The 26,297-nt window shown below is 33.4% G+C and overlaps 1 protein-coding gene and 1 pseudogene across 3 annotated transcripts in view; one reads left to right on the forward strand and one right to left on the reverse strand.

Annotated features, from left to right (window-relative positions):
- LOC106871647 (transmembrane protein 65) overlaps positions 1-26,297 on the forward strand; it is a 137,654-nt gene that overhangs the window by 48,470 nt on the left and 62,887 nt on the right. The window lies entirely within an intron of this gene.
- LOC128250191 (U6 spliceosomal RNA) lies at positions 20,272-20,367 on the reverse strand (annotated as a pseudogene).

Below are 26,297 nucleotides of genomic sequence, written 5' to 3' on the forward strand. Positions count from 1 at the left end.
TATTTCGTCGACCGTTACATTCTGTGTTCAAATTCCGCCGAGGTCGACTTTGCCTTTCATCCTTTCGAGGTCGATAAGTTAAGTACCAGTTGCGCACTGGGATCGATGTAATCGACTTAATCCCTTTGCCTGTCCTTGTTTGTCCCCTCTATGTTTAGCCCCTTGTGGGCTAAACATAGAAGGGACATGGAAATAAGAAACTGATTAGAAACATAGAAATAAGAAACTGACTATAGATAAATTTGATTTAAAGTAATATTAGTTTTTATTTAAATGAAAGAAGGAAATTATGAAAACCAAACTATTAGTTTTGTTAAGAGGAAAGCAGCTTGCTGGTTTTATTTTTCTAAGTAGTGAATTTTTATCATATTAATGAGCTTTATCTCAAATATAATTAGCTTGCACAGTTTTGGGATTTAACCCAAAGCTCCTGTCTGCTTGTTTTGGGGTGTTGGCTTGAGTGTTTGCTTGTGTCTTTACTTGCATATGTGTGTGTGTGTGTGTGTTTAATCTCGAGTTCCAGATAACAAGATATTTCCAAATTGTAATTCAGTTCTATCTGACTTCTGGCTGACTGCACACATCAGCAGTTTGAGAAGACAGGATATGGTGATGGTGTAAATTGTATTTTTCAAACTGTAACATGTTTGTTGACAACAATTGCCATTTATATATTGGGAAGGTCTGTTTTGATGTTCATGAAAGAACGTCACTAGCACCAGTCTCACTAGTTTACTAAGGCCTGTAATGGTCATGTATACAACCTTCTTCCTCACTAAACTATAGTTTGAATTAGTTTGCTTCTTTTGTTCAAGATTAGAATAAGGTGGTGAGTATCTCCGTAAGCAAGGAGTTATGGAATTTTGATCAATTTCTAAGTATTAGTACCTTATCTAATATTGCTCATCTAATGCTGTTTATATCTCCTTTCTCTTAATTTTCAAATCTGCTTAAAAAACCCCCATGCAGGGTCAATGATTGCATGAGCTGTTGTTTTAATGCATCTGGCATTGGAAGGCATACTCTATAAGTCTTATATGTTTGATATATTGCGATACATTTGCTCTTTCAGGAGCAAAGTTTTACATTTTAGCAAAACGGCGTCTATCAACTGCTATGGGATATTATTGCCATTAGTAATACTATATTTACTGACGTTAAAAGTAGAAGTTTACTGGTGATAAATAGTGAATAATGTTGTAGCAAACAGTTATTTCTCATTCTCCAATATGGTCTCAGTGGTATATCATTAGACAAATATTCTATATGTGAGTACTTTCAATAAATTCTGAGATGTTAAATTCTAATAGCATCATATACATTAATGTTTCTCACATGCAACTTATAATTTAAATACCACTTTCTTTACTCAAAGATGTAAACTTTTTGTTATTTATTTCATTTTCCATGCTAACGTGAGTGGGATGTAGGGATTTTCTTTCACAGGCCTAGCTGTAAGAAGTTTGCTTCCCAACCTGATGGTTCCAGGTTCAGTCCTCCTATGTGGTGCCTTGGGCAAGGGTTTTCTAGTGTAACCCAAGGCCAACTAGCCTTATGAGTGGATTTGGTTGACAGAAACTGATAGAAGCCTCTCTGATATATATATTTATATATATATATATATATAATCTGATTCATGCAATCTTGGAAAAGTGGATATTAAAATGGAAATTTTAGTAGAATTAAAGAAATGTTTTTTATTGTCAGGAAAAAACATAGACGAAGTGTGTGGTAGTTTAAATATATGTATTTGCTGTGAGGAAAGTGTGCAGTTCATGCAATGAGATCCAAATGATGCATTTTAACCATATTATATAGCCCTCTTCTTCACTTCCTTGTTAAGCACCTGTAGCATGAAACAGAATCTCTCTTTATTTAAAACTACAGCATATAAAAAAAAAAAAAATTATTCAAATTACAATTCTTTGATTATTTGTTGCTGATGTACATCCTCACCCATGTTCTCTGATTCTGTATTTTACTTGAAACAAGAATAATTATCTACTTTACAACAATAGACACATTGGAACTTATGATCATGTGGCCAGTGCCTAACTTAACACCATTAGATGTTCATTATGACTGGCAATCACTGTCATCTGAAACAGGCTATTAAGGTGTATTTCTTTCACCTTGATTACAGAATTAGAAAATAACATGTAGAAAAATTGGTAAATGCCATGTAGAATCTGGTTAAATTACCTTGCTAGATGTAGGCATGTACATAGAAAATGTTTCTGTTAACAAGACATAAGAACATTAATGTATACATTCAATATTGAAAAATGACTGAAGGAGGATTTTGTCTGCTTTTCAGAAAATATTTTGTCACTTGTGTACTGTCAGAAAAAAAAAAAAATTGCTCTCTTCAGTATTTCATTAGATAAGATTAAATCTACAAATGAAATCATATAAGTTATTCACACTTATGTGAGAATATTTAACTACTGAAGGTGACAAGCTGGCAGAGATGTTAGCACGCTAGGTGAAATACTTAGTGGTATTTCGTCTGTTTTTATGTTCTGAGTTCAAATTCTGCCATGGTTGACTTTGCCTTTCATCCTTTCGGGGTCGATAAATTAAGTACCAGTTGCATACTGGGATCGGTCTAATTGACTGGTACCCTCCCCCAAAATGTCAGGCCTTGTGCCTAGAGTAGAAAAGAATATTTTACTGAACTCTTTTTGTTTTGTTTTTTTTTTCAGTTAGGTTAGCTCTTTAGTATTGTCATTTGTAGGAAAGTAAAACAAGGAATTCTTTGACTCTTGGACTAGAACAAAACCAAATGTCAAAAGAGATGCGAGTGCACTCTTCAGCCTAGTAACCTAAATCTTGTCTTCTCAGATGTTTGTGTTATTTTCATTTATTCCTTTCTCCTTTCTTTGGCACTGATTATAAGATTATGGAGGTATGGGAAGTAATGTTGATATTACAAGCTATATGTTATCTGGCTTAGTATAACACTGAACTAGTAAATATATAGTGAAATAATATAGAATTTGATATTTTAGTAGCCCTAAGTTGTTGGGCGAATCATATTTTGTTGCTGTTATTCTAGATTACTAATATGTTGTTTAATGTTAAAAGGATACATGATACATTTGTTTTCAAAATAAAATTATTTTTCTTAATCGGACAACTATATAAGCAATAAAGTTCTGTCTCTCCTACTTGATTTCAAATGATGTTGGAATTCACTTTGTCTTTTTTTCTATAAGTCTGTTAAAAATAAAATATTTGTAAGGTGCACATTCATCATCTATATCTCAAAAAATTGGTCTTGTCACTTAAAAAAGTGCTGGTGTATTCATTTTTGTAACAATCGTTTTTGTTGCTTTCTGTTCTACTATATTATTGACATTGGAATTTTATTTTATCTAAACCACATAAACTGAATTTAACAGATTACCATGTAATATTTTGGTGCATACAACATGCATTGAACGTAATACCAGTTGAAGTATTTTTCTTTTTTAATCTTTCAATGTCTTCACTTACAACCACTGTCTGTATTTTGACTTTGAATATTTGAATCTTAAATCAATTTAAAGAATATATTGTTAGGAAGCTTCTATTTAGCAATTTAAAAAAAAAAAAGTCTTTTGTGTAGCCACAAAATTGGTTTGAAGATTTTTCTTCAATCAATATATAGATTTGGATTTTTTTGTATGGAAATGAGTGATATAAAGTGAATATTTGGAACAATTCTTGAAATACCCCCAGTGTTTAATGGATATGATAAAAGCAATAGTTTTCATAGCTTTGTGTTGAGACTATTTTCTTATTGTAGGTATTTATATCTACAAATAAAAAGTCTCTGTTATTTTATAATATAAGTACCCTCTATGTCATAACTAATATTTTTATTTATATTTCAAGTTGTAAATATTAATCTAGCAGTTAGTCAAATATTAATAGGTTTTTCTCAATATTATTGCTAAATGGGTTGAAATAATCAGTATCTCCTATTTCTAAAGTAACTTAAAATAATTCACCCCATTTTCTAAACTTTGTTTTATTTTGTTGAAAGTATATTGTCAACATGATTTCTAGTGTTACTTCTCTATTCATATTGCTTCATATAAGCCTTTATATAGATTACAGATTGTATAAAATGTTAGTCAGTTTGAGAATTTAATCCTCAAGTTGATTCCAGTTGTCAGATACAAAGTCTTTTCCCATATGAGTGTCCAATCTGAAATCGCTTTCCATAAATATTCTTCTTTCATTGGGAATATATACTGTGGCTTTCTATATTTAATATCTTTTGCTTTAACATTTGTTCTAATCTATTTTGATTTATCTACAATATCTTTTAGAATTCTTACCAAGAAATTTTATTAGAATTCTCAGATTTCATTTCAGTTAATGCAAGTTTATAAATATATCTTTATTTTTGTCTCATGATGTTGTAAATCTTTAGAAATATTTTGGATTCCATTGAAAACATTACATAATCATTGCCTTTTAAAAAGTTTATTGAGTCTATATTACCCAAAAAATGGTTATTCCAAAATATTTCATAGCAGGCAGATCCTTTTTTATATTTCATAGCTGTTTTATCGCAACTATTGTAATAAATAGTTATAATATAGATGAGGCTAAAACAACCTTCAATAATAACATTTTAAAAGGATTGACGTAACTCTTCACAAAGGTAAACAGATAAGACAAATATTGTGATGTGATTCCAATAGGTATTTTATTGGTTGAACAATATTTCGACAAGCCTGTCTTTGTCGAGTTCAAAATAAGGAGTGATAAAAATTCAAAATTATAGAAATTTAAATTTAAAGTATGAACAAGAGCAACTAGTATCCACACATTGATGGAATGACATCATCAGTCTTAAGTTTCAGTTTTATAACAGGCAAAAAGAAAGACAGAAAAAAAGAGGAAAGGAAAAAGAATAGTTAATCAAACGGTTTTGTATAAACTTGATGATATTCTCCTGTCATTTTATTCATTCCTCCAGGGCATGATGTTAATAACCCGCAAACATATTTCTCCTCATGCATTTTGAGAAGTGAAAGTGAAGCAGATTCAGAATATTTTCTGAGAGTATGCACTTTCAGATCTTTTTCCAAATTGCAGCTGTTTGAAGCAAAATGTTCGGCAAGTTCTGTCAAACTACTGTTATTGTGCCTGATGTCATATCTGTGTCCATTAAATCTTTTGTTTAATTGTTCTATTGTACAACTAACAAAAAATCAAGTTGCGTTTCATGCATTATGCCATGTAAACCAAATGGAAATCTCATGTCCCATCTTCTGTATAAATCATAATGTTTCTGTTATGATTCTTGATGGAATTCACATGACTCATGTTGTTGCACAATGAACAGGGCTTATCTCTCTTGCGGCCGCTTTTCAAGGTACAATGTGCAGATATCTCAATGTTCGTTTTCTTGGAGTCAGAAATAGAGGTCATTCCATCAACGTGTGGATGCTGGTTGCTCTCATTCATACTTTAACTTCAAATTTCTATAATTTTGAATTTTCATCACTTGTTTTGAATTCGACAAACACTGACTTGCTGACGAAATATCGTTCAACCAATAAAATATCTATTGTAATAATAATAATGATTTCAAATTATGGACAAGGCCAGCAATTTTAGAGGAGGGTGTTAGTTGGTTACATTGACCTCAGTATCTAACTGGTGCTTTATTTTACCAACTCTGAAAGGATGAAAAGTAAAGTTGATTTCAATCAGATTTGAACCCAAAACATACAAAGACATAAAGAGTCATATTTGTCCAATGCATCAATGATTCTGCTAGTTTGCTGCCGTAATACAAATAACGATGATGATAATTCTTGGGCACAAGGCCTGAAATTTTTGGGGAGAGGGCAAGATGATTATTACAATGGACCCCAGTGTCCAACTAACACTTATAATATTGATTCTGAACGGATGAAAGCAAATTCGACCTTAGCAGAATGTAAAGTGGGAAGAAATGCAGCTAAGCATTTTGTTCAGTCTGTTAATGGTTCTACCAGCTTGCCACCTTGATGATGATGATCATTATTCAAGTTTTGACACAAGGTCAGCAATTTTAAAGCGAGTGGTTAGTTGTTTACATTAACTTCAGTACTTGATTTGTACTTTATTTTATCAACTTCAAAATGATGAAATGCGGTTGACCTTAGCGTGATTTGAACTCAGAATGTCATTTTTGTCTGACATGCCAATGATTCTACCAGCTTACTGCCTTAACAATAATAATAATGGATTCAAATTTTGGCACAAGGCCAGCTATTTTGGGGGAGAGAATAAGTCAATTACATCAACCCCCAGTGCTCAACTGGTATTTATTTTACTGACCCTGAAAGTATGATAGATGAAGTTAACCTCAGCAAAATTTGAACTCAGAACATAGAGGCAAATGAAATACAGCAAATCATTCTTTTTCTAATGCTTTAATGATTCTGCTAGCTCATCACTCTAATAACAATAAAGCCAAAATGTTAAAAATCTATATCTGATTGTATTTTAGTTGGTAGGAAAATCTTTTGCTTGAAAACCAAGTGAAAAAAAAAAAGAAAAAAAAATTAATTAGTGATAATTCAGATAATTTAAATAAAATTATATGTACATTATTTGCATTATTTACATTTGATGGATATTTGTCCTCATCTTGTTTGTTGTTAACACGTTTCGGCTGATATACCCTCCAGCCTTCATCAGGTGTCTTGGGAGAGATTTCAAACCTGGGTTCTCATTCCTAAGGTATTTTATGATGTTATTATTATTATTATCATTTTTCAGGTCACTGCCTGGAATCAAACTTGGAATTTTGGGGTTAGTAGCCTGCGCTCTTAACCACTACACCATATGCCCATGGCGTAGTGGTTAAGAGTGTGGGCTACTAACCCCAAGATTCCGAGTTCGATTCCAGGCAGTGACCTGAATAATAATAATAATAATAATAACATCGAAAAATACCTTAGGAATGAGAACACAAGTTCAAAATTTCCCCAAGACACCTGATGAAGGGTATATCAGCTGAAATGTTGTGTTAACATACAAGATGAGGACACATCTGTCAAATGTAAATAATGTACATAATTCCTCATCTCTTGAATATAGAACTGTAAAATTATATGTATGGCACTTCTAGGAAATTCTGGGTGTACTATGTGTGTTACATCTATGAAAACCATAAAATAAGGATTTAAGTAAATTGCCTACACAGTTTTCTTAAATCCTTATTTATATGCTCATAAGCTTTTACTTGCCTTAACAAATGAGCTAAACTGCCATAACTCATTGTGAATTCTAATACTAAATCAAATTGAAGTTTGTTGTTATAGATTTTGGTTATAAAGCTTTTTTTTTTTTTTTTTTACATCAGTTAATTATCTATTCTAAGTTTTAATTTTCTGCTCTATTACCCGTGTAGTATCCAATTTAAATGTCTGAAATTTATCTAATTCTAACGGTTACCTTAATGAAATACTTGAGAATTCTAATGTTTTAGTAGGAATTCCAATAGATATTGTAGATTCTAATTCTGGTGTTCAGCATATTCTGCTTCAGATCTGCCTAGTACTATTATAGTAAATGCAACAGTATTAATTTCGAAACCACTGAGTTAAAAAGAAGAAAAAATAAAGCAGTGCTCCAGCATGGCTGTAGTCAAATGACTGAAGCAATTAAGAGAATAAAAGAATTCCAATTAAATGATGCTAAAATTGACGAGATTGCACACTGTAGACCTAATTAACATTTTTCATATAAACCAAAGTAAATAGTGGATGATGATAACATTAGACTGCTATAGATGTAGTTGTGTGTGAAATGTTCCTTTGATTAGAGGAATAATAGGTAAACATTTTCTGAAGTAATACCTGTAAGAAAAACTGGATTGCTGATAAAAATAGATCACTATGGATTTTGAAGATTCAGTTGTTATACTGAAAGTAATGCAAAAGTGGGCATAACTTTTTCATTAATGGATACAGGTAATTCAAGTTGCACATGCTGGTAGAGTAACTTTTCCTCTATAGATCTTCTTCCTGTTGTTCATTGCAGGCAAATAATGGGTTCTATGCAGAAGCAAAAATTGTTTTTGAGTTCTTGACAAAGGAGGGGTGCAGGCTGTCTGACATATGCAAAAGCCTACAGATTGTTTACAAAAATGATACCATTTATAAGAGGAGTGTGCACAGATCGAAGAAGAAGTTCAAAGAAGGGGAAACTAGTATTAAAGACAGATCACACAGAGTAGGATCATCAACTGCAACCAATTGACATCAATCATGAGTGAGTGGATGAAATGGCTTGCACAACAAATCAGTTGCAATCTGTGGTCACAATGCATTGCAGATGATGATGGAAGACTGGATATTAAAAGAGTATGCAAAATAAGAACCTTGATAGTTGACACCTGATTTGAAGAAGAGAAGGGTGGCAGCTTGCTCTGATCTATTGGAAACATTTGAAGCCAACAGAAACTTTTTTTTTCTCTGGTCTTGATCTGATGACTGGGGATGAAATTTGGTTGTATCTTTGCTCCAGAAACAAAGGCTTAGACCATGCAAGGCCTAAGAGCTTCAAGAGTCACTGATCAGCACAGAAAAATCATGGTGACTATTTTGGAGGATGACATGGGCATCCTTCTCATACCACTTGTTGTAAACAGCAAGTTGTGCATTTGAAACCCTAAAGGAGCTTAGAGAAACTATTAGGTGGAAGAGAATGAACAAAAATATGAAAATAATCCATATTTCATCATGTCACTGTATAACCACATAAATCTATCAAGCAACCAGCAAATTGGGCTGGCTAGTGGTCTTTCAGTCATCATACAGTTCAGATCTGGCATCCTCTGGCTTCCATTTGTTTGGGCCAATGAAGGACAGTCTTCTAGGACAACTATTTGATGACACAGACCAGTTGGAAGTGGCTATATAGAAAAAGGTACAGCAATGTATACCTGAATTTTATCAAAGAGGATTTGAGAGTTGGGTTCATTGATGGCACAAATGCATCACTTGCAATTGAGATTATGTTGAATAAATACTATGTATAGCAGATAAATTACTCAACCAACATATGCAATTTGAACAGCCTATGTCCATTAATAAAAAAAGTTATGTCCACTGTTGCATAAATTTTGACTCTCAAGATAAATATCTACATTTAGGTTAGTGTGTTTTTTTTTTTCTAAAATAGATAAAAATAGAAATTGTAAAAATTAATTCAACAGCATGATGAACATGTGTATACTCTAGTTCATAGCTTAAGCTGGTGAGGCTAATCATTGGGATGTTAAGACTGAAGCAAAATAGAAGCAAAATAATGAATAATGAGCAGGTAACAATGAAAGAAAAGTTTATGAATTTACTTTGGTTATGTCACATATAGAAATAATGTATTTTATAAGTGTGTATTTTTGGGTGATATTTTCATTATTTTTTCTACTAACCTGTCAGCATGAAGTCTAATAGTATATAATTTCATCTCTTGACATTTGTTACCATTCCATCACCATCTCTCTCTCATGAAATTCAAAAGAAATGAATACCACTTTATGTAATTTTCTGTTGTTTGTCTTTTTTTTCTTGTATTAGTCAAGGTAGAAATAGTAGCCATGAAATTTTAAATACCTTCTCCAACTGGTGGAGTTGGTGAAGTTCATGCTTATAATCTCAGGACAATGTCTGCAAACAAAAAAATTCTGAGAAAGGAGTGAACAGGGAATCTAGTTTGAATGTTTGCAACAGTGAATTCTGCTGACGGTCTTTCCAAGGACCAGGTTAGGTTTACCACTCTGGATGTAGCTACTTATTAATCTAAAGTAATATCTTACAAAGGAGACTCTGGTCAGGTATAAAGATCTGTTTTTACGAGGATTGTGAGAACCAAACTTTTTTTTAAGGGTTTTAGCTATGTAAGATGAAGTAAAGTTGCTACAACCAGCAACAAAAATTGGGTCATGGACCTGACTTTCAGAAATTCATTCATACCTTATCCAGCTGCTTTGCCTTTGTAGCCCACAATTATGTGAAATATGTTAAACTTGATTCTCTTGTTTGCTACATTTCCTTTGGATTCAATAGCTTGTCATAACTTCCTTTTCAGTGAAAAATATTAATTTTGGGTTTTGTTGCTTTGCTTTGATAAATCTATCCTATTCTATTTATATGAGGTGAATTCCAGAACTTTTGAGTCTTTTTAGAAGAGGTAGTCATAACTATACATCCAATAAGCTATTGCTATACAGCTAATAAGCTGACCTGTCAACTTTTGTTATTCCAGATTGAAGGAGACAGTTGTAACAGCATTTTCAACACATCCTAGTAAACACTGCTTGTCATAGTTGACTAGTTTGCAGAATGTAGTTGGGACATTTAGAAGCTTTCTGTGCAATAAAATTTTGTATCAAAATGCCACAGAAACTTATGAAGTATTTTAAACTGCTTATAGATTAATTTTTTTCACTGGCACAAGAGATTCAAGGACAGAAGAGAGGTGAAGAATGATGAGAGGTGTGGGAGGGAGAGAGATGTAACAGATTATTAGAGCTGGTTAAGGAAATTTGCAATTTTCAGGGTGAAGACTGTTGTGTGTCTAAAAAGACAATGATATAATTTGGTGTTGGTGTGACAATTGTACACAGAATTATTCATGAAGATCTGAACATGCACAAAATTTGAAGTTTATTCTCAGGGTGCTTAGTGATGAACATGCTGGTAACCAATTACTTGATGATGGAGATAACCATCAAAACTGTTCCTCACCCTCCCTACAGTCCAGACCTTGCTCCCTGTGGCTATTGGTTGTTCCCCAAGCTAAAGGAGAACCTCAGGGGCAAAGGCTGTGACAGGGGTCCTGGACACATTCCCTTTGGAAGACTTCCATGTGGCCTTCACAAAGTGGACTTCCATGTGGCCTTCACATGTGCATTGAAGTCAGAGATAAGTCTTAGGAGATAAGACTTTTGTACTTCTTTGAAGATCATAAATGTCTCTCTTGAAAATGTTCAAAAACTTCTGGAATGTACCTTGTATGTACAAAAGAATTATCCAACTGCTAACTAATGTACTAAATCTCTTTTTACAGTTGGTTACTAGTATTAGTATCTTTTTCCAGTTAGTTGCCAGTAGACTCTTTGGGAATGCCTGAAAATTTCACCTTCATTTTCATTTAGTGATTCAAAGACCAATGAACTGATGTAGTTCAACATCAGTGCCTGTCAGGTTTGATCTCAGCATTTACATGATAAACATTGTCAGCTAAGTAGACTGTCATTAAAGATTTAGTTTTTTCTTTGAACGTAATGCAAGTCATGTTCAGCAAGAGCTAATCTATATTCCGTTGAGTTTATCATTAAGAATTACGATAAGTCTGAATTTTTGCTTCAGAGAAATTAATTCCATCATTGCTACAAACTAGGACACTGCAAGATCTACTTTATAATATAGCTGTTTGGAATATAAACTTGTTTTGATAGCAATTACATTATATAGTTACCTAATATTTTGGCATGTTAGGCGTTTATGGCTTGCTTAACTATAACCAGAGAGTTTGAAAAACTAAAATTGTTGTTTGTGAGACTAAAAATCATTTTAAAAGATTGAAAATGGTGTCAGCACAAACCACAGAAAAATTGAGTTACAGTGAGAACACTTGTATTCTGAAACCCCACTTATTCTGAATTACGTAAATCAATGAAGCTTGAATCTTGGTCATTAGTCAAACTAGTAACAATGACAATGTTGACAATAGGAAGCTATATAATGTATCTCTTTGTGCATTTATAGCATGTGGTGTATAAAAGCCATTAGTTTTTTTTTTCATATATCTTTATAAGTAGTATAATCTCTTTTAGATGTTTGTATATGCATTTCATTAATACATTAAAAACAAATGTCAAATGAGTACTGGGGTTGTTATAATTGACTGGTTATTCTCAACACTTTCCAAACATACATACACGTACAAACTCACATATATGCACAAACGTTTCTGGTTTTACGCCTTTGTTAGAAATCGTTATTAACATTGTAATAGGTGTTGACATTTATAGTTTGGATATCTAAACTTCCTTCACTAGTTATTTTCCTTTCTGTATGAATTTGTACAACTAAGTTGAATCATTGTGTATGAATGTATTTCATCTAATGAGAATTTCTACTGGATTTTAGAACTTTTCTTAAATGCTAAGGTAAAAAAGAAAATCTATTTAATTTCATATAGGTGACCTTTCAGTTAGCATTATTAAGTAGTTTTGAGATAATTTGGAAATATTCTGCTGGAAGTTTGATGGCTGTTTTTGAAAAGCTTTGTTTCAGATTTGCTATTGTGAGAAATATTGTGTCAATCATCTGACTACTTTTGATTTCATAAAATATTAAATTATTAATGCAGTATGATTTAGAAATGTGCTAGAAGGAAAACACTAAAGGAAATTAGCTGCAAAAAAAAATATATAGTTGCTATAAACAGGCTGTTTTTTCTAAAGAAGATTATAAAATTGTGGACTAAATAGAATGGTGTAGTTAGCCAATGTATATGTGGAAATTTAATATTGAAAGGAATTTGTAACCTTTTCCTAATTAGGAAATTTGTAATTATATTATATTATGCATCAAGTTATACATACAGCTGATTCCAGAAAGTCACCATTTTGTCATTACTTCTAATTATAAATTACCTATTGTTAAGTATTTGTGTTAGATTCCTCTCATGAAATCCATTAGAAAGAATTGTAATGATTTATCAATGCTAGTATTCTAAATGTATCATTCATTTCTAGGTCATTGTCTATTGATTTGTCCACATCTCTTGTATTGGCTTAACTTTATTTCCTCTGCTATCAATATTTTGCAGACAGTTATTCAATGTATCTTTAACTATATCATTTTTAGTATGTTGTGGAATTTCTATAAAATTAAACCCATACCAAATAGTATTAACCTTTTCCTTACATTGAAGAGCAATAATATTTGAAAATAAATTCACAAGTTTTCTTACTTTAATTTTAAATTGTCATTTTTAGAGCAGAATATGAATTGTGAAATTAAATTTCTTGTTTTCTAAAGAATATATTGAAAATTATATTCCTTCAGGTCTAAGCTGAAGCTAAGCTAAGCAATTCTTTAAAATTTACTAGAAATTATTTAAATCCAATCAACATAAATAATCAAATATCACTTCTAAAAGAATTTATAGAAAAATTATCACAATTATGGAACTGAGTATAGTAAATAACTTGCAAAATTATTAACATGAAGATAAAATACGTTGCCCTGAGCTCTCAATTCCTGGTGGAGTTCTGATGCACAGCATGTCTAAGGGATCTAAACCTGGAATGCAATATGCCTTAAGCATTTAAACTCTCTCCAGGTTTGATCATACCTGATTTCTATGTCTTTCCTTTCTTCCCTTTTTTCTCTCTCTTTCTTTCTTTCTCCCTCGCTTTCTCCTCTTTCTTTCTCCCTCTCTTTCTTTCTCCCTCTCTTTCTTTCTCCCTCTTTCTTTCTCCCTCTTTCTTTCTCCCTCTTTCTTTCTCCCTCTTTCTTTCTCCCTCTCTTTCTTTCTCCCTCTCTTTCTCCCTCTTTCTTTCACTCCCTCGCTCTTTCACTCACTCTCTCTCGTTCATTCTCTCTCTCTCTCTCATTCATTCTCTCTTTAGAGAGAGAGAGAAAGAGAGAGAGAGAGCGAGAGAGCACTATCAACTCTATTACTTGAACACCTGGGCTAGCACTTTTAGCTCCTCTGAAAGAATGACTGTTCACTTTGATGGTACTTTAAACTTGGGGCCCAAAAGACCAGGAACCAATACCTCAAGGCATTCTACGTGAAGCTCATACAACTGGGCTAGTTTTCCCTCTTAAAATTTATCCCTGGTAGGATTTGATCTTATGACTTAAAGAGACATAATGAATGAAATAACAAACAGTATTTGTCTGTTTCCTCTGTTTCTGCTTATTCACAGCTCCTATAATATCTTTTAGCTTTTGCTTGTTTCAGTCATTGGACTGGGGCCATGCTGGGGTATCACCTTCACGGGTTTTATTTGAACAGATTAACCCCAGTACTTATTTTTAAATCTGGTATTTATTCTATTAGTCTTATTTGCCAAACTACTAAGTTATGGAGACATAAGCAAACCGACACCGAATGTCGAGTAGTGGAAGTTGAAGGGTGGCAAACACTGACACAGACGCATGCACACATTTTGTTTTATGATGGCCTTCTCACTCACAAGGCATCGGTCAGCTTGGAACTATAGTGAAGTCACCAAAGATGCTATACACTAGAACTAAACCAGAAGCTATGTGGTTACAAAGAGAGCTTCTTAGCTACACAGCCATATTAGTGCCTACTGTAAGCAAAAAATACAAAAGACTTCTTTTTTGTGTAATGATACCTGAAATTTGGAATATTGTTAGTTATTTTAAAATTCTATGAATTATTTATTCTTATATGATTGTGTCTAATATAAAACAGAAGGTTTGAAATTTGGGTGACAAAGGCAGTTATTTATGTTGACTCCACTACCTGACTGATACTTTATCAACTTCAAAAAGATGAAAGGCAAAGTCGACTTTGATGGAATTTGAACTCTTAACATAAAGGTTGCAACTAAATACAGCAAGGCATGCCTGTCACTATAGTTTTTGCCTGTCCATTTCTCTTAATAATTGCTCCAACATAGGCACAATGCAAAAAAATGTGAGGGAAATGGTTAGTAGATTAAATCAGCACCAGTTCTCACTGGCATTAATTCTTCCTCCCAAAATCGATAAAGATTTTATTGACCCTGAAAAGGTAAAATGCAGAATCAATGTCAATGGGGTTTGAACTTAATGTAAAGAGCCCTTGATAATAAAAAATGAAATTTGAAAGTAGTATTTTTTTCCTTTCTGTAAATATTTCAGGATGTGCATCTATATATACATCCAAATCGATTCATGCAAAGTCAAAATATATTCATCATTCACTTCCTTAAAAAAAAAAAAAAACCAAAAGCCAATATTTTATTCCAACATACCATATCAGCATGAACAATATTTTCTTTAATTGCTTTAAGAAGATAGTGTTATATTGCACATCTTTCCAGAATATATAAAATGAAAACCATGAGAAAAAATGGCTTTTATTTATAGTAACAGAAAGAGTTAACCACTGAAAATTACCCCCAGAGATAGAGGGAGAGAGATAGAGGGAGAGAGATAGAGGGAGAGAGATAGAGGGAGAGAGATAGAGGGAGAGAGATAGAGGGAGAGAGATAGAGGGAGAGAGATAGAGGGAGAGAGATAGAGGGAGAGAGATAGAGGGAGAGAGATAGAGGGAGAGAGATAGAGGGAGAGAGATAGAGGGAGAGAGATAGAGGGAGAGAGATAGAGGGAGAGAGATAGAGGGAGAGAGATAGAGGGAGAGAGATAGAGGGAGAGAGATAGAGGGAGAGAGATAGAGGGAGAGAGATAGAGGGAGAGAGATAGAGGGAGAGAGATAGAGGGAGAGAGATAGAGGGAGAGAGATAGAGGGAGAGACTGTGGACATACCTGTCTCTCCAGGATCGGACTTCATAGTCATCAGGGGTCACATAGCTACAAAGGATATTTGGAAAAAGTACTCATTGCTTTGCCATGGTCACGAAATGATGATATATATATATATATATATATATATATATATTTTACCATCCCATATATAATGCGTTTTTTTAATACTTTTATATTTCAAAATTAAGAACTTTGTTTAAGTTCTTTTTTAATCTAAAATATACTGTCCTTCATTTTCTACAATGCTCTTCCCACTATCTGGTAGACTTGCAAGGCCCCTCTTCCAAAATTCACTTGTCCATGATGAAAAATACTCCTCCAGTACTGTTCTGACATCGTCAACAGAATTCATATTCTTTTCGTTCAAATGATTTTGAAAACTGCTGAATAAATGATAATCAGATAGGGCAATGTCTGGCAAATATGGTGGGTGGGACATCATTTCCCATTCAAACTGCTTCACCCTTGCTATATGTGGCTGAGCATTATCCTGATGGAAGCATCTCTGCTAGTTCCTCAACAGTTATGATGGGATTTTGTTACACCAGGTTTTGCAGGACGTCCTTGTTGAGCTCTACAGAACTTCCAGGATGAGGCTCATCTTCTCGGCTGTAGTTTCTGGCTTGGAATTTCTGAAACCACAGTTGGCACAGGCTTATTCTTATTGTCTGATCCCCATATACTGCATTAATATTCCTTGCACTTTCCGTTGTTGCCTTTATTGAACTCATAAAACAAAATATGCTGAATATACTCCTTTCTCACTTGTATTATAGCTTTGAAAAAATAACTGTTAAAATCGAATTGCACTCTTCAAAACTTGCACTAAGAATAAGGACAAGATAAAATTACTACCTGCTTTTATAGCAAGTTGATGTAGGTAGTTTATCCTGTCCCCCTCCGACTTTGAGTTCATGCAATTGAAAAAACTGCATTTTTTATGGGATGACTCTCTTTCTCTCTCTCTGTATGTGTATATATATATATATATATATATATATAAAGAATGAGTGTGTATTTGTGTGTATATCATTATTCCAGCCGTTGGCTATTTCTTAATCTCTAGCATGATAACCTTTACAAGGGGACATCTGTGTATCTTTTTAATTGATATAAGGGAAATAGTTGCCTGATATACAAGGTTCAAATATTATCTTGAAAATTGTGTATAATACTGTCTGTTGCTCATTTTCAGTTTCCCAGATAAGGCCAATTATTTGCTTGGATTGGCAACACACCAATAGACAGCTTCACCAGTTTCCTTCAATCCTATTTTTTTACTTCATGTCCTAGTTTAGTTATTCTCAGGATGGATTATAAATGCCAGTTATTGTGAACTCATGACCCATATATCAAGATACCTCAACAATGTAACTCCAATTTTGATAATAAATTTATTTTCCCTCAGCTGTTATTATAGTAATTACATCTGCTATCTTTTTGCTATTTTTAAGCAAATAAGGTTGCTTTTGATATCTTTTTTATCAAGATTCTCTTTATTCCCAAATCTCTGGGATCAATATATAGAATGTCGTTTCCAGAAGACAAATTTTCTAAATTGTTAAAACACTATGTATATATTAGCAAATCCTTGAGGACTGTCTCATTGCACTTCATGTGGTAAACCATTGCACAATGGTGTGCAAAGTATGGTCTCCTACTTGAAGAGACAAGCATGTCATATTTAACTTTTGTCACACACAATCCTCAATGTAGAATAGAATGTTATCATTTTAATACATACACAGGGAATATCTCTAGAGCTGACATTTTATGGTTTTATTAATTTGCAGGCAATGCTAATTGAACTTTATTGAATAACAATAACTCAATCTTGTATTAAAGAGTTCTATTGTATGTTAATTCCATTATTATTGTCAACTTGGTTTCTACTCTTAGGAATTCAATATTTTCAACCATCACTCAGCTCGAATGTCATCAAAACATATTAATGGACAAGAAACCATAATATAAACTCAATCTGTTTCATATTCCACTCATCTGTAAGGTAACTATTTACATAAATTGGTTTCTTTGTTGTAACCTGAAAGCTGGAGATTCTCATAAACCTGTGTTTTTATATTCCTTTAAACTTAACAAGAATACCAGTATTATGATTATTTGCTATTCATATTTGTTCAGCCAGGAGTTTACATTGTTGCTGCAGCAATATATTGCAATAAATGTATTCTTAGTACCAAATATTTCTGATGATACATTAAGTCTTAGGTTTTGTTTCCTTTGGCCACTGCCATGAACTCAAAGGTTAGCTTTCAGCAAATTGAATTACAGGCTCGCCTCTGATTCTTAGCTGAAACTGTTTTGCTTCATCCAGAATACACTTAGAATGTACTTTTTGTTATTATTGCAAGTTTTTAAAAAAATATTTTCTCCATACTTGCATGAAGGGATATTTTATTTGTTAAAGCAGTTGTAGATCTACTTTCTATTACTAATCGTGAAACTGAAGTAGGAATGGAAATTTTTAATTTAATTTATTTATGTATTTTTGTTCACACTGAACCAACAACTTTAGGTAACTTTTTTTTGTAAGTTTAATAACAATGGCTGTAGTAGGGAAATCTGAATTTATGACAATGTGGCTAATTATCCAGGATCTTAATTTTGCATAAAAATTCTCATGATTCTCTCTTTATCAATAGGTGTAATCCATTATGTAATAGCTTGACTTGCTAGAAATACCATCCAAATCTCTAACCACATGCTACTGCTTTTGCTCCTTTTAAATAAAGGACATTGGATAATGTATTCTGAGTACATTATACCCTCCCCTCAGACAGCATTGTCATGGTTGGAATGTCTTTGACCTTAGGTCTGCTTGATCAGGACTAATCTGGTTGTAAACATTTGTCCTATCTGATGAGAGATCTTCTATGTAGTTGCCCAGCCTGCTGGAAATGGCAGTCAAATCTCTCTAACCAAACTACCATCTTAAATAAGGAAATGGACAGTATAGTTAAAGATATGAAAACAGATCATATACTTGCTAGATCACAGGTTTGTTTGACTTGGGGCTAAATAACAACATAGCTTACTATGGGACTCAAACACTAATCCAAATTGTTACACTTGCCTGATGGATTAGTAGGTGGCCTAACATTAGTCAAGAAACTGATGACTGGGTTGGAGCCCAATTTTTAAAAAAATAAATCGTGTTGATTCTGCATATATTGTATTGTTTGTAATCCTTTTTATTCTTCATAACAGATACTTCATGAAATATAATATTCTTAGGGTTTCCACTTTGAGCATTGACATAATGATTGTTTTGTTTCCAGCATGTGAATAGTCAACACACAGTTAAGACAGATGTATATTTCTTCATCATCCTCATCAGCATTGTTTTAACATTCACTTTTCCTTACTCATGTGGGTCAGAAGGAATTTGTTGAGGCATATTTTCTACAACCAGATGCTCTTCTTGTTGCCAACTCTTACCTGTTTCCAAGTAATATAAATTTTTTTTCTCACAGCTGGATATGTTTTCATGGAAGATAGGAAATGAAAGGCACAGCTTGTATGATGTTGATACTCGTTTACAACAATCATGCAACGTTAAAACAAGGAGATATCAGCTCTCACATACATGATAGGCTTCTTTCAGTTTCCATCTACTAAATTTGCTTACAAGGCTTTGGCTGACCTAAAGCTATAGTAGACATTTACCCAATGTCCAACACAGTAGAACTGAACCCAGAACCATCTGGTTGGGAAGTAAGCTTCTTAACCACACAGCCATGCCAGAATATAAATCTTTATGTGCTAAATATATTTTAAAAAGATAAACAAAGACCAGTAACAAAAGTTTTAAATTTGATTTAACATTGGATGTTTGTGAAATATGCTGAAAATTTTAATTTTTAATTAACAGATTTGCATAATGAACATGAACAGCAATAGCACTGATGTTTAGATGAAGGAAGAGGGTTTTTTTTCTCTAACATAAAAAAACTGTAATAAGTTTTTTGAAATATAAAATATGATTAGCTGTGATACATGATACATAAGGGACGATAATGTGGATGGATTAATATAGATAAAGTAATTTGATGGGTTGTTAGTGGTGGTGACTGAGATTGGTAACAAATCACTGAACAAAACCACCCTGATGGCAGTGGTTTTGTTAAACTTTGTGTGTGGGGAAGTGTGAGAGGATATGGTGAGTGAATATGTGTAAAAGAAACTGTGTATGGGAGAATTTGTATGTGAGAGTATGTATGTGTATACTGTGGACAAGAGAGAGCATGAGAGAGAAAGCATAGTTGTGTGTGTAACAGAGAAATAAGTGCATATGTGTAAGCCTTTCAATCCCTATGGAGCATTGGCCATTGATGACTATTCTCTACTGTTCTCAACCCTGGGCTGTCTCTCTTGCTTCTTTCCAGTTGGATCCTTGCTTTTTCCTGTCTCCAGCTTGTTTTAGAGAGTCTTCTCTTGTGCCTCACTCGTGTGTTCCTGGTTAGGGTATATGTTTACCTGGAGGTTTTGTTGGTTTTGAATTGTCATCAATGCTTCTGTAACTTTGCTTTTTTCTAAATAAGGGTGTTGACCTGATGCAAGCTCAATTTTTACCTCTGAGAATTAGTGGTTCTAATTAGCCTGATCTTTATTCTTTGATCTGTCCTGCATGGGAGGCCCTACCAGGAGCTTGCACTCTGTTGGCATAGCTCACAGGGCCGGTAAGGCATGCAAGCCACCACACTGCAACAAAGACTGGATTTTATGGTAGAAAAATATGGAACCTGCATGTCATCCTTGTGCAGAGGGCCATGCAAACTTCTATGTATCATTCCAATTTTAGAATATGTATTGTTGAAGGAAGTGTGTATATTTATAAGGTTTTTTCCCCACATGATGTAAACAAAGAAAGAAGGGCATGATCCATGGTCCTTTTATGAACCACCGAAACTGTTGAAGTTATTCTCAGACTGAAGTTTTGGCATGGATGCTTGTTTTCAATATTAAAAGTACCCACGTGCCATGTGGAGGTATTAAACTTGCTGACAGATTGTCATCTAAGGTTTTATAGGGAGGGAGGGAGGGAGGGAGAGGGAGAGAGAGAGACCTGTTTCTACAAGTGTATTCATATGAGTGTGTGTATGCAACAAAGTAGATTTTTAGATGCGGAAGAGTATATTTATCAGTAAGACAAAATTTACCTAAATGAGATAAAGTTCAAGTTTGGACTTGGGTAGGTTGCTGCTGGTGTTCTCTTCCTTCTTACTAGAAAATGAGAAGTTCTTAGTTAAGAGTAAGCCATTATAACTGGCATTTGTTGAGCTAGAGAAGGCATTTGATAGTTCAACATTCTGTAGTGTGGTGGTTGCTAAGAAAATTAGATGTAGATGAATGGAATGTGAGAGTTGTGCTAGCTACATAGAGATGCTGACAGCAAGATGAGTAATTTAGCATCATGTAGTTATTCATGAGAGCTTGGTTCTTAGCCTTCTCTTGTTTCTTATAACTCTCTAAGTAATAACAGATTTGGAACCCCTGTATGTTGATAACCTAGTTCTCACAAGTGAATTTGTCAAAGATTTGGTGAAGCAACACTTAGAATGGAAAAGAACCTCAAAGTAATCTAGCAAAAACAAATGCTTTAGTTATGCAGAAGAGTCCTATCTTTCCTGTTATCAAGCATAGCCACTTCTTGGGTAGTAGTAAAGGAGTAGGTAGGAAATCCATAATGTATACATATGTAAGCACAATGGGTATACAAGAAGTATTGAGATCATAGGCAGGTTAACAGGGAAAAAAGACTTCTCTACATATGTGGCCTAACTGGGGTGCTTTAAAAGCATAGTAGATACAATAAGAACAGGATAGAAAAAGCTTAGGGAGTTGTGACCACTACTATCAACAAAGTACATCTCCCACTAATGCAAGGTAGATTGTATGGTGTTTGTACATGAAATCCAATATTACATGGTATTAAAATATAGACATTGAAGAGAGTGGATGTGAAAAGAATGGAAAGAAATGAGATAAGCATGACTTGTTGCATGAGTTTGTGTGCACAATCACTATTGTGCTATGTAATGTTAATGTGCCTGGATGACGGAGAAAGCAATCAGATTAGTTGGAGCATGTGGAAGTAGATTGAGAAAGACATAGGCAGTAGTAGTGAAAACTTATCTCAAGATGTTGAAGCTCACAAAGATGATGAGTGACCAAGGCAAGTGTGTCTATTTCTCAGTAAGTAAATTAAAGATCTCACATCAAAATGCACCAAATGCACCAAATAATCAGGAACCGGGGTCAACCATTTAGTTATATGGACAGAAGGTGGAAAATATAGACAGCTTCCCAGATATTGGAAGTACTTTACAACAGAATGTAAATATTGGTTTCAAATTTTGGCACAAGGCCATCAATTTGGGGGAGGGGATAAGTCAATTACAGTGGCACCCCCCCTGGCTTAACTGGTACTTATTTTATTGACCCTGGAAGGATGAAAGGCAAAGTTGACCTTGGCAGAATTCGAACTCAGAGCCTAAAAGCAGATAAAATGCTGCTAAGCCTTTTTCCAGGTGTGTTAAAGATTCTGTCAGTTTGCTGACTTAACAGAATGTAAATATTGATGAGGATATTCAACAGTGGATAGAATGTACCAGAACAACCTTTGGTTATCTAAAGACATGTTTATGTGCTCTGAATTTATATCTGCCAAGCAATTTTTCTTCTAATTGTAGAGTTATAAATTGCTCTGCATTTTTAGTGTTATCTACAAGACAGTTTTTAATAGTAACCATAGTGTCCATATTAGACACTTTGTTTCAATACTATTTTTATTAGAATTATTAATAAAGATAATCCTTGTCAACCAAACTGCATTCAGTTTTGTCTTGTATTACATTTTAAAACCTGTTCTTTATTTTAAAATGTTTTTTCTAAAAGGAAAAAAAAAAGGCAATTTTCAAATAAGACTCGGATCAGAACTAAGAAGTTTGATTCCTTCTAACATATTCTAGAAAAGTAAGAAATCTTAAAAAATTGGGGTGGTGTGTGGAATCAGTAAGAAGTCTATTAAAACATTTCATTAAAGTAATCTAAATAAAATGAATTCCAATGATAACAGCATAAGATCCATGATAAATTTCAAATGTGACAACTTGTTGGCTAGGCTTTTCAGAATAAAGCAAACTGTATTATATTTTCATATAATACCCAAGTCCAAAATATCTAAGTATCAACAAAAGCAAAAGCCAAAAAGAAAAAAAAAAAAAAAAACTCTGACAAGATTTTGTTAAATAGGCATTTTGTTGGTTAAACTCACCAATTGCTTTGCTTTATGATATGTCTCTATACCTTACACTTTAAAACACTAATTGACCCCACTTTCGAGTTGATAAAACAAGTAATTTTAACATACTGACTTTGTATCTAGCTGTTTAGATATAAAAAGAACTGTGAAATTCATGTATACACATAACATACTAAGATATTGTTTCAATCAGTTATTTATACTATCAAATCTTGCTATATTTGTTAATTAGTCTTAATTAGAAATTGTACAATATAACCATTTGTTTCTAAAACTTTAGGAAATGTGACTTAAGCTTACAAATATGCTACAGTTTTTATCCACTTATTCGATATCTCAACTCACTTATTTTACACATTACAAACTTCTATGTTAACTCTACATTTCCTAGTGACACTTAATAGTCTATTTTGTTGTTGTGTAACCCTAGATCAGCCCCGATTGGGTAGACCTATGATCAAAAGATTTCCAGACATAACCATCTCACTTTTTCTTATCTGCGAAGAACTCATTATCATTATATTCAATGTGTCTTTTTTTTTAAAGGATGTTATTTGGAGATTTGATGGCCATTTCTGATAGATGTAACAACCAATAATAGCTATGGATCAAAGAATCCGCTGAAACTACCATAGTTCTTCCTGGGTGTTATCAACAAGTATAGGTGATTGTGTCTGTCGTATAGAATATAATTTCTGTTATACATAGTTTCCCAGTTACATGTCTTTTATATTTCTGGCAATAACCCTTCCTTTCCTAGCTTTGCTGTGTTAACTTTCAAGCATACATATATACACAACAGTGCAGAACAATAAGGATAATCAGTCTGCTTCTGTTTTCTGCTATCTATTTGATAGGCATACAATCCTTGCTGAAGGGTTTAGTTTTTCTTTTATAGCTGGAGAAACATGCAGTGTCCAATATCTTACTGGAAAGGCTTAAATAAGGGGGAGATTCCAGAGGGTTATTTTTCTGAGAAGGAAGAACAAGGAATACTAATTGGGACAGGGCTCTGGAGTGGGGGAGGCTTGGGCACAACAAGGGTGACAGAAAGTAGGGAAATAACTGGGTAGATTGTTCCTGTGTGGAGGAGGTACAAGTCCAGCCAGCTCCAAGGAAAAGAGGTCATTATGGCAACATTAGAAAAGATAGAAGAGACAGTGCACTTGAGGGCCAGAGGCTGGAACATGATTTAAAGCCAATCAGTGGAGTGGCCCTTCTGGATTTGGTCCAGGATGTCTTGCTTAGCAATCATAAGGTTCTGGGTTGAATCTCACTGCACGTTTCCTTTAACAAATGTCTTTGCCTATTACTTTGGCTCAACTTAAGCCTTTTGAATTAAACTGAGTTGGCAAAAATAAAAGGGTGGGGTGGGGGTGGGGGCGTAACTTATTCCATGAGTTGTAGTTGTTATTGAAAAGTCCAGTCTTGGTACACTGAGTTTATCTAAAGAAGATTACATTCAGGATGCTCATGTTTGTGGAATACTCTGTTACCTATACTTCAATATAATGAGTGTTTTGTTCCACTGATCAAACAGGAAGATATATTTTCAAACTCAATGATATTAGGTCTGCTATGGGAGTGGGGAAAAAGAGGAGGGAAAACTAGTGTTTGTTTTGCAGTTGCTTATTCCTCTTGACATTTAAGAAGCTATAATTACATCTAAAAGAGAAATGGGCCGAATTCTAGAGAAAAATAACCTTTATAACATTATTCAGTTGTTTAAGTAATTTAATTTAAATTAAACTACCTTCACATTCTCTCTGGCAAACTAACGTGCAACATCCTTATAATTTATGATGTAACATATGTGGAGAGCCTCCTATTGGTTAATATGCTAATTGGCATCTTAATGATATTGAAAATGACTCGAATTTGTTGAGTCAGAAGCAGAAATGGCTATAATGTTAAGGTGCTTGACTAGAGTTCAAACATGTAAATCAATATACAATGATTGCTTAAAATCACAAGGCCAGTAGTTTAGAAGGAAGGAAGTTAGTTGATTACATCACCTCTAGTATTTGACTGGTACTTTATTTTATTGACCTTGGAGGAAAGAAAAGCAAAGTTGACCCTAACAATCTAAATTCAGAATGTGAAGAACCAGAATGAAACCACAAAGTATTTTTCAATGTCTTAACAATTCTTTCAGCCAGCTGCTCAAAAATAATTCATAATATTGTTTTATCCTTACAACATAATTATTTCTAGTTAAATTTCAATGGCTCTTACATTCAATATACCAAGACTAACACATACACTTAAGTGGACTTCTACTTAAGGTAGTGAGTTTCTTGAAGATATTTAATTAAAATTATACTCATTATGATGATAAATTATTGGTGTTAATCAATAACTTTTGTCAAGGAAAATAAGGGAGACAGCTCTAAAATCCAAATTAAAAATTAACATGGTAAGGCATGCAGTTGGAAATAAGTCAGATTTTAGGGAACTAAGAGGAGAAACTATGAACATATTTCATTCTTTATTAGACATCGCAGAAAAGCATTATTGTGGATACTTACAAAATCCTAGATTTTTTTTACATAAAGCATTCACTTATATGACAATTTAAAATACTGATGGGAAATTTTCCTAGTGATGTCTTTAACATGAAGAATATATTAAGTAGGGATTGATATAATGCAGGGAGCTATAGTTAGAAGTTTAAATTCTGACAGCTGTCAATGTGTGGATAAATGCATCCCTCCTAGCCTCATTTTGCAATATGGTTAGTAGTAGAAACATCTTCTCAACATGTAATCTTTAAATTCCTTACAATAGAAGGAGATAAAAATAAAGATGTCTTAATATGCTTACATATTAGTTATGTTTAGAAATTTCCAGCTAAATGGTTAATTTTGTTTGCAGTTCATAAAATGAAATGTGGGGATTAAAAAAAAATGTTTACCTTGGAGCACTACTTGAAACTACTAGAAATTTTCAGTTCATTTTAGACATCAGAAACTAATTAGATTCCTTTTTTATTAATTCACAGCAGCTCTATGAACTGAAAATAATTTCTACCTCCTGTTGCTGACCATTAGTTTCACATCACATCTACAATTGATAATATTTGTTGTGCTGTGCACTATAAATTACTTAGTTCTGCCTTTGTCTCCATCTCTTTCTCCCTCTCTTGTCTTATCTCTCTCTCCCCACTCTGTTTTTATTTTCCTTAGCCTTTATTTCTCTTCTTTTCTCTTTTTCTTTGTTTTGCTTCTTGCATTTCTTTCTTTTGCATAGCTTCCTGCCTTTTATATATTTTGCTTTTTCAGCTTTCTTTCCCAACCTGTTGTCACTTTTCTATTTTCCTCTTACTTTTTCCACTGAGCTTTATCTTCCATTTAAATTACTTTGCATGTTACAAATGGAATGGTATCTGGTTGAGAAGTGTCAATGTATGTATTTTAAAACCTGCCAACTAATAGAAAGAGGATGTTAAATCAACATTGATGACAATACATTTAATAGCAGTCCTTTTAAAT

The sequence above is a fragment of the Octopus bimaculoides genome, chromosome 19 (assembly GCF_046866305.1).
Source record: "Octopus bimaculoides isolate indiv1 chromosome 19, ASM4686630v1, whole genome shotgun sequence".
NCBI lineage: Eukaryota > Metazoa > Mollusca > Cephalopoda > Octopoda > Octopodidae > Octopus > Octopus bimaculoides.